We start from the raw sequence: 9,062 nt of genomic DNA on the forward strand, positions 1-9,062 counted from the left end.
AATTTCAGTCAGAATTAAACAACGCTCAGTTGCCATTTAAGGATACCAAAGGAATTAATGAGAACTGCGTAAGCTGAATCCCACTTGTTGCAAAAAGTCAGTGAGTTCAATTCCGATTTACTGTTTCGCATAACACATGCTAAAGATTATCAGATAGGCTTTTGCTGCATTAAATGATGTCCTCTAAAAACTGCTATTTATTTAGCATAGTGAAGCCTCTCCCTCCATTCACATCCAAAACAGCCTCTGGTCTCCTTTCTCACATACTGCCAGACCCGGAAGCGTTAGCCGTCACGCTTTTTCAGCAAAAGGTCGCAGGCTTGCCTTCTACTGGCTTTGTTTGACATCTGAACGTGTCCTATGGTATATACGTCTCTGAGACATTATCAGCAAGTTTCAAGTTTGGTGCAAGTTTCAAAGTTGGAGCTTTCACGGATTGGAGCTGTTGGTCCAGCACAAAATGCAGAATCAGATTGCAATCGGTGTAATTTGGAAAATGTGGCAACTGCTTGAACTCTTCATTTTTCCCACTTCCAACACACGAAATTCAAGAACTGACTTTCACTGTCCTGGAGGAAAATGTTTGAGTTTTTCCCAACATGAGGGTGAGGAGAATTTTCAGTAACACTTTATAGGGAGTAATTCTCACTATCAACCAGATGCTTGTTAGAATCCCTATTATTAGTAACATATTGGCTGTTTGGTACTGATTAGTACTTATAATGCACATATTCTGCATGACCATATTCCCATCCTTAATCCTACCTAATATCTAAATTTAACAACTACCTTACTAACTATAATAGTGAGAATTGGTCCTTAAAATAAAGTGTTACAGAATATTCAGTTTAATGCATGTAACTGTCAGAAGAACTCAATTAGACTGATTTTATTAATGCAATTCACAAAAAAGTTCCTGCACTTAACTTCATTTGCCCGGTTACTTTGTAAAGCATTCGAAAGGGCTTAATGATTATTCTCTCCTTTTAATTACAAGTGAATCTGAAGCAAACATCCGTGAGTTTGTTGACAGAGACATATGGGCTGCAGAGAGTGTTTCGGCACAATCGACGAATCTTTGAGTTCACCAATTTTGATCAATAGATCTAGTCTAGTATTGATCAATTACTCTGTACACTCCCGAGACAGCAGGGAGGTAAAGTATTGGGTAACCTTGATAAGAAAGAGATTTATCACCGTCATCTTGGCAACTCTGATCATTTTCAATTTCATTAGCATTGTTTCTGCATATTCATCTACCCACTTTTTTTTTTTTTTTAAATGGGTTACTGAAGACCAAACTTTGGCGACTGTGAAATACTTTACTTTTAACTAACTTATTCTATGATTATTTTTAGTGGATATATGAAGTCAGCTCTTTTAGGTGTTCAAGCAACCACATGGTGAAGTTAATAACTAATGACCAGTGTTAGGGGTGAAGCTTTACAGGTAACGTATGTTACATAATTTTTTCGAGTAGTAAACTAATGCATTTCTTTTACCAGAGATTAAAAAGAAAATATCAGATTTTCAAACCGACTATGAGAAACTTAGTATATGTAAAGTATATGTAAACCTATTCTACTAACCCTAAACCTACCCTAACAGTCTACTCTGAGAGTTGCTTTGTTGAATTACTTGACATGTATTTAACGAAGTTACTTGTAGATAGAAGAATGTCTAAAGTGTAATCAAAATAAAGTATAACCTTAAAGAAATACGTAAGCCAACGCAGGTGACAAAAAGTAACATAATGCATTACTTTTACGTATTTTTACGTAAGTTTTTATGGAGTAATGCAATATTGCCCAACACTGAACATGATACACTTACATTTTACTACCAAGCAACAACAGGTTTTTACCATCAACTTAAATGACTTTTTTGCAACTTTTTGAAAAGATAGATGGTGCTATAATTCTTTTTTTAATATTTTATATAATGAAATCGGTTTCATACCTTAATCGCGGTTTAAGTGTACAAGTTCCAATTCGGAATGGATCTGGATTTATTTGTGAAATAAGCCACTTTTTAAATCAATAAAATCAGGTTTTTCTTTCTAAGATGGCTTTCAGATGCAGTAAAAGTAAATAAAGTTGTTATTATCCATAACTTGTTCCAAGATGCAGTCAGTATTGTATCTATAGCCACTGGAGTTGTTTGTGCTTATGTAATAGGTGAACATGCTCAGAGACCCTACTGGGTGTTAGCTGCTCAGGACTGGCACACGTTCACACCATGTCTCTCTCCTTCTGCTGTCCGTGACAGAGGGGAAGCATTACTAATCTGCCACAAACAGAGCAACAGAGGCTCTCAGAGATGAAGGCCAGAGGATATATTGAAAAACATGTATGGAGAAAGAGCAAGAGGATGAGACGGAAAACAAACTAGCATATAAATGAGCATGTAAAGCCACTTTTGTTCTGCTGTGACAATGAGTAGGTCTTCTGCATACTATCGTGCCTCGCATGGGTGAAATTTCCATGACAAAGTCTAAGCCCAAGCTTTGACTAAATCGCAATGCAGTACACATTTGTTTGCGTCCAGGACCTGAAATAATTTTTGGAAGCCAATCCATGTTATTCATGAGATTTCAAAATTCACATGGTGCGTCATTCGGAGCACAGCCGTTCTGATATATAGGCAGTGAAGATCAATGGGAAACTTATGAGAAGCTTGCCTCAAATTGCAATGTGAGTTTGAAAGGGAAAAATACTGAAGTGTTAGGCTGAGGTGCCAGTTTTGAAACCCACTGAACAATGGAGCTACTGATTGCCTTTTGCTTTTCGTGACTGCGTATTGGAGGGATTGTTCTCGTAATGGCAAGAGCCTGACTAAATGCGTGTCTTAATTGTAATGTTTAAAGGAACCACGCTGAGAATGGGAATGAAAGCAAAGAGAGTGACTAAAAGGTGAGAAAGCATGAACGATGGAGGTTGAGTCGGCGTCTGGAATATAAAACAAAATCTTTGAAGTGTTTTTACATTGTTCCACTGCTTTGAAATGATAGTGGTTAGGCACACTTACAACCGTGCACGCAAGTGCTACACATTTCCGCTCTTATACAATTTAGTACAGAATGATAGAGAATATGATGCAGTTGCTAATAATTGTGCTTGTAAAGACTGATGTTTATTTTAATGCATGCAACTATTGTAATGAGAAATTGGCTTGCATCCGGGCCCCCTGCAGGAGGAAAAAAAATTAAATACCCTTTCATAATAATTATAACAGCGATTAAGCATATGTAATCCAATGAATATGTAGAGCAGTGGGCAGTCAATGTTGCGGGCACACAGGGGTTCAGTGCTTTGGTCAAGGGTCTCACCTCAGTGGTATTGCACATTTACTCCCCCGACCTACAATTTCTGCCAGAGACTTCAACCTGTGGGTTACAAGTCTGACTCTCTAACCATTAGGCCAGGACTTTATTTGGAGATAAGGTTCATGCGATCATGTCCTTACGGTATATAATTGAGTATGTCTAGATAAATAAAAATATGTACCTCTGTGCACTTTTTCTGTTTTTACATGTCTTACTGCATGTTTTGCCGCAGTTTTAAAGAAAAATTAGTGGCATTTAAATATCTGCAAACTGTTTCTAAAAGTTAATGCTCTTTCGTGTTGGAAATATGCCTTAAATATACCCAAAATATGCCTTAAATATGCCCAAAATAGGCCTTAAATATGCCCAAATCCAACCCTGAACCTACCCAATAGTGTTAACAAATGCAGTTATAAAAAAGTTATATATAAATATATTAAATGCATTTGTTGATTTTGTTGAAAACTATGCTTTATTAATCAAAACTTTGTGTAAAAAGGGATAAAAAGGTGTCAGAGTTTTACTGCCTCTAGTGTTCATTTCTTTTGCAACCTGCCTGCCTTTGTTTTTGTTTTTTTGGACTTAGACATACACAGGTATTTTTTTAGTTTCTCCTTAAATTATTATTTTTTTAAATCTCCATTCACATGAAAACACCAACACGTGCTTTTAAGCATTGTTGGCCAATTAGAAGCCTGGAAAAGTGTCCAGTAGGTGGAGATAACAGGACAGGCTCTGACATCACAAGCCGAAAACTCTGGTTTCACACGATAGCACTGCAATGAGAGTTTTTGAAAATACTCACCCTGGCCGGTGTTTTCAAAAATGTTTGGTTTCAGTGACCTGTTGCAGAGTTTACCTGTGGACGAATGGCCAAACTGCATAGAAACAGCAAATCTAAAATAACTGCGTTTGTGTGTACAGGGATTTTTTGACTCTATAGCTCCTGATTAGTTCATACCTGTTCTCTGTTTCTTTGATTGCTCCATTCAAGTATGTATAGGCCTTCAGTTTGTTCAGTTTTTAGTCTTGCATTGATGTTGTAATGCTGGTTGTAGCTTAGATCACTGTTCCGTTTCCTTTTTTTAATAAATTAATTTGGGTTTGAGTTCACTACACAGTTGGTTGATATCACTGCAACTGCGGCCATGGGATGGGAGCTAGAATGGGAGTATAGTTCTTTATTATATCCACCTATCGGAACTTTTCGTTTTTCGCCGGTCTTAGTACACCATATAACTACAGAAGAGTCAAGTTTTAAATAGAAAAGATATCTCTTTGGTCATTTTTAAACGCGATGCTACTGGTCTAATTGGATTCTATGATCTTTGCTATGCTATGCTAAAAGGGCTATCACCAGACCTGAAGATCAGCTGAATAGATTCCAAAGGGGAAAAACTCAACTTATTAATCTGTGTTCTGCTTTATACAGCAATTTGAATTTTATGATTCCATCCACATTTTGCATTTTTCAAAGTGCCCTACAAAAAAGTGTTTTGTGGACCCGCTGGCCCCACTTTGAGAACCCCTGGTCTATATAATTTCTACTCTATATCATCTACACTCTCTATTTTAATATATAAAAGAAGGGTCCAAAAGTGGAGTCACTACCAATAACAACTTTAACAGGACTGCTTTGTGAATGTGGTCCGTTTAATGCAGTGGCTTGAATACACAACATTCAGTAGCCAAGGACATTCACTTTCTGTTAGAAAATAGTCTACATAGCCTTTCTGTTAAAGGATGTAACAAGGTAAAAGGAATTCAAGTATGAAAGGTTGTGAAATAATGCTGAAATGTTTTGAGTTTGTCCACTTTCGACCACTTCCAGAGACTATCAAAAATGCAACAGAACTGCTTTCATAGTGTAGACACGCGTGTGATCAATTGTATTCGAATAGCCACAAAACACAGTCTTGAGTCCCACTGAACTAACACATGATGAATAGGGGATGTGTTTTGGGAATACGTGGCAAAACAATTAATTTAAACTTTGCTATGAAAATCTTCATTTTAATTCACTACATTTCCTGCTCATTCATAGTGAAATGGCTCCATTCAGACAATCATATTTATACACTGCACTCAGTACTCTCACAAGTGTGAAAAGTAAGTGGGGAGGGTCTAGGTGAAATTGGTTACAGGAGATGCATTTAAAATGCATGTTTTAGACAAGGTGGGAATGATAATGCTTCTTGGTTGACCATTTGCAAACTGCATAATTGTGATTTTATGACAAATAAAGGCACTTAGAACTTTTAGATGTTAGTTAGATGTGTTCCGAAGTCAACATATTTAGTTGACCTTGGAACAAAATTTTAATAAAAAAAGATGTGTTTAGTGTTTACCAAATCCCTTCACCTAAACCTGTAACCTTACCCATGAGTAACCCCTAAAATGAGAGAAAATGTTAGATGCATGACACTGATGTACTAAACTGGTTCTTCAAATCTGATTGGTTAACCACAATGCTGTTCCAGGGTCAACAAAGATGTTGATCCGTAAACATGTCGCACTCAGCAAAATCAGATTCTGCATCCATCCTCGCTGTGCAGAGTCCGGAGACATCTGCTATCTCAGGCACAGGGGATGATATTTAATCCCTGGCCTGAGCTCTGGAACCTTTATGTCTGGCCTCTAACGGGGGAACAGCTAAAAGAAGCTGGGCTTACAGCCAATGTAGTACAGACTATTGTAAGTGCTAGAGCTTCCTCCACTAGAACCCTCAGATGGCTAGCTTTCAAAAGTTGGTTTATGACTCCGAATTTACTGCCAGGTTGTTTTTGTCTAGTCTATGTGACCACCATTTTGGCTTGCCATGGTCTGATCAATTGGGTCTTTGTGGAAAAGCACCCACAAATCACTCACTTCATTTGTGGAGCTAAGCAGTTTGAGAGTGCCCACCAGAGTGACAGTCTTTTCATGGGTTTATTTGGGATTCCTTTTGAACCAGTCAGATTTCTAAAAAGATGGTCTTTCTAATGGTTTCTCTAATTACTTCTCTGAAGAGAATTGAGTATTTGAAGGCTCTGTCAGTCCCATGTAGGACATTAGACTAAAAGGTAAAATGTGTATAAATAATTACAATTAATTATGATAAATAACTGTAACTATAGCAGAAATAAATTTCCATCCAACCAGCAAAAAATCAGTGTAAATTCATATCAACAAACAAACATAAACACTCATACATGGGAAAGGGTAAATGAGACAAAACCATCAGGAAAACCAGAAAATGAAGCTACGAAAAGAGTCCACCTGAGTAAAACCATCAGCGCCATTTATAACGCAGTCTATAGCCTATTCTAAATCTCTGTTTCATTTAGTTAAATGTGTGATACTTGCAATGCCTTGGTCATTGATGAGTATATGGATGCAGTCTCGGATGAAAGTCTTGATGGGTTTTAAGGTTTTGGACTTTATGTTCTTCTGGGTCAAAGAGTGAAGAATTCCAAAGATATCCTGACTCAATGGTGATTGGGAGTTTCTTCCAAGCTGGAAAGTGAAAAAGAGCTAAGAGAGAGATCTGCAAAGATCTGAGGATCTTAAAGATTTCTAGCTCACATGTCTTGGTGTCTTGAACTTTTGGAGGGAAAGTTTACAATTCTCTTTGTCTCCAATCATGGTAATTTGCACTTGAACTGGATTGGATGTTGATATACTATTAAAGATACTTAGAACACTAATATGTTGCATAGGTATCAACAATATGCTCTTTCAGTTAGATCACCCAAAGACGAATTAATAGAGACCAAACATGGTACAAGTGAGGTGATCTAGCTAGTGATCTATTATAAGCATGCACAAAATAGTATTCAACATAAAAGACAATATACAAAAACAGCAAAAACATATACAATTACCTATGTGTATTTATTCAAAGAAATTTTTACAGCCATTCGGTCTTTCCTATAGTTCAAAGATGGTGAGAGGGAGAACTCTCAACGTGTCATTAGGTGGTAAATTTATCTTGTCTACAAATTGTGTTTCTGATTGATTCAAATGCAACACTCCCCATGTGCTTAGCCTTTGCCCCTGGGATGGTCAAAGCTGTTTTGCATTCTAATCCTAATTATCTTCCGAAAGTTCTATTCTCAAGCATACATCCGGTCATTCTAGAGGTCTTCTGCCCTCCACCGTTCATTACACTGGCACAAGAAATTCTTAACTTACTGTGTTCAGTATGTGTTCTTAAGTTTTAGACCCAATGCACTAGCCAGTGGTGTAAATCGAAGCAGCTATTCATATGCTATGGGGGCCACAGCTGGGGGGCAGCTGTCAAATAATATCACATGAGGGATGTTATTGCCCTATAGCCTATGAAGTCAAGCTTCTCCTCTAGGAATTAGGGCTCTTTCAATCAGAGGGTTGCATTCTCTAAGGCTGAAGCAGTGTGGGTGGAATTGGTTTTCTCATTCTCATATGCATTATTGAAACGTAGCATTGATAGTAGCTTTTGACAGGGAACATTTTGGGTTACTTGACTGTAACTCTGTTCCCTGAAAAAGCAGGAACAAGATGTGAAAAACGAGACATTTGAATTTTTGTGATGTTGCACAGTATATTGAGACAAAGGCACACCGTATCACGATACTATGATATTTCCTCAAAAGCAGATCACGGAGACATATTAATCATCCACAACCAAATATTATGGATTAACTGTATAGTATTTAAAGAACTTAGTCAAACAGTTAAAAAAAATCTAATCAAGTTTAATGTGTTTTTAGACTTTTGCTTTGAGAAGAAATGCACGTCGAGGACATAAACGTGTAAAAAAAAAATGTCATGCATGAAATGATTGCATGATTGTCTCGTGCCCCATTCGTCTTTGAGCGACTGGCAGATTAGATCTCTGCCTCTGCTGCTGCTGTCACTCCCTGTTAAGACAAGCACATCAAGATCAATCAGTAAGCGTTTAGAGGCGTTCGTCAGGTGCAAAGACAAAGGCAGGGGGTGGTACGAACAAGATGCTGCTTAATTAAAAAGCCAACTCTGCCTCACCACTGCTAATATGGGCTGACAGAGGTCAGGGACAGTATGAGAGGCTGTTTGAAGTTTGGATATGCTTACTGGTGGATAACCTCTTGTCATTTTGAAATATGATTTTATTCTTCTGAGGAAACATGGAAAACTAGATAAAATTATATCCCATGCTGTTCGTATTTATATGTCTAAAAGCTTGGTAATGTTTCTGTGCAGCGTCATGTTCACTGGTAATGTTCTACTAATGTCTCTGATGGGAAGAAAAAAGGTCTTCTCTGAGCATTGCAACATTTTTAATTCATGTCTGTCTTCTGCTTTTACTGTTTCTGGAACTATTCCTCTGTATTTACAAATTACCAGTCAAAATTTTTTGCTTAAAATGTTACTGAAATAATCTCTTATGCTAATCAATGCCTTACGTGTGTGATACAAAACCCAGTTAAAACAGTGATTTTAGATATTTATACATTATAACATTACACGTTTTACAGATTTTACTGTTTTAAATAATTTAATGGGCCTTTCCTAAGTGAAACCATACAGTTTTTAATCAATACCCTAAATATTTGAATGGTACTATAATGATAAATGTTTCTTGAGCAACAAATCAGCTTATTAGAAATATATCTGAAAGATCATATGCTGAATAAACGTAAAGTAATGCCTGCTGCCATTACAGCAAAAAACGCATGAAATGTATTCAAATAGAAACAGATTTTTAAAATTGTAATATTTCACTTTATTTAATTAT

This window comes from Puntigrus tetrazona, chromosome 17, assembly GCF_018831695.1.
Source record: "Puntigrus tetrazona isolate hp1 chromosome 17, ASM1883169v1, whole genome shotgun sequence".
Lineage (NCBI taxonomy): Eukaryota > Metazoa > Chordata > Actinopteri > Cypriniformes > Cyprinidae > Puntigrus > Puntigrus tetrazona.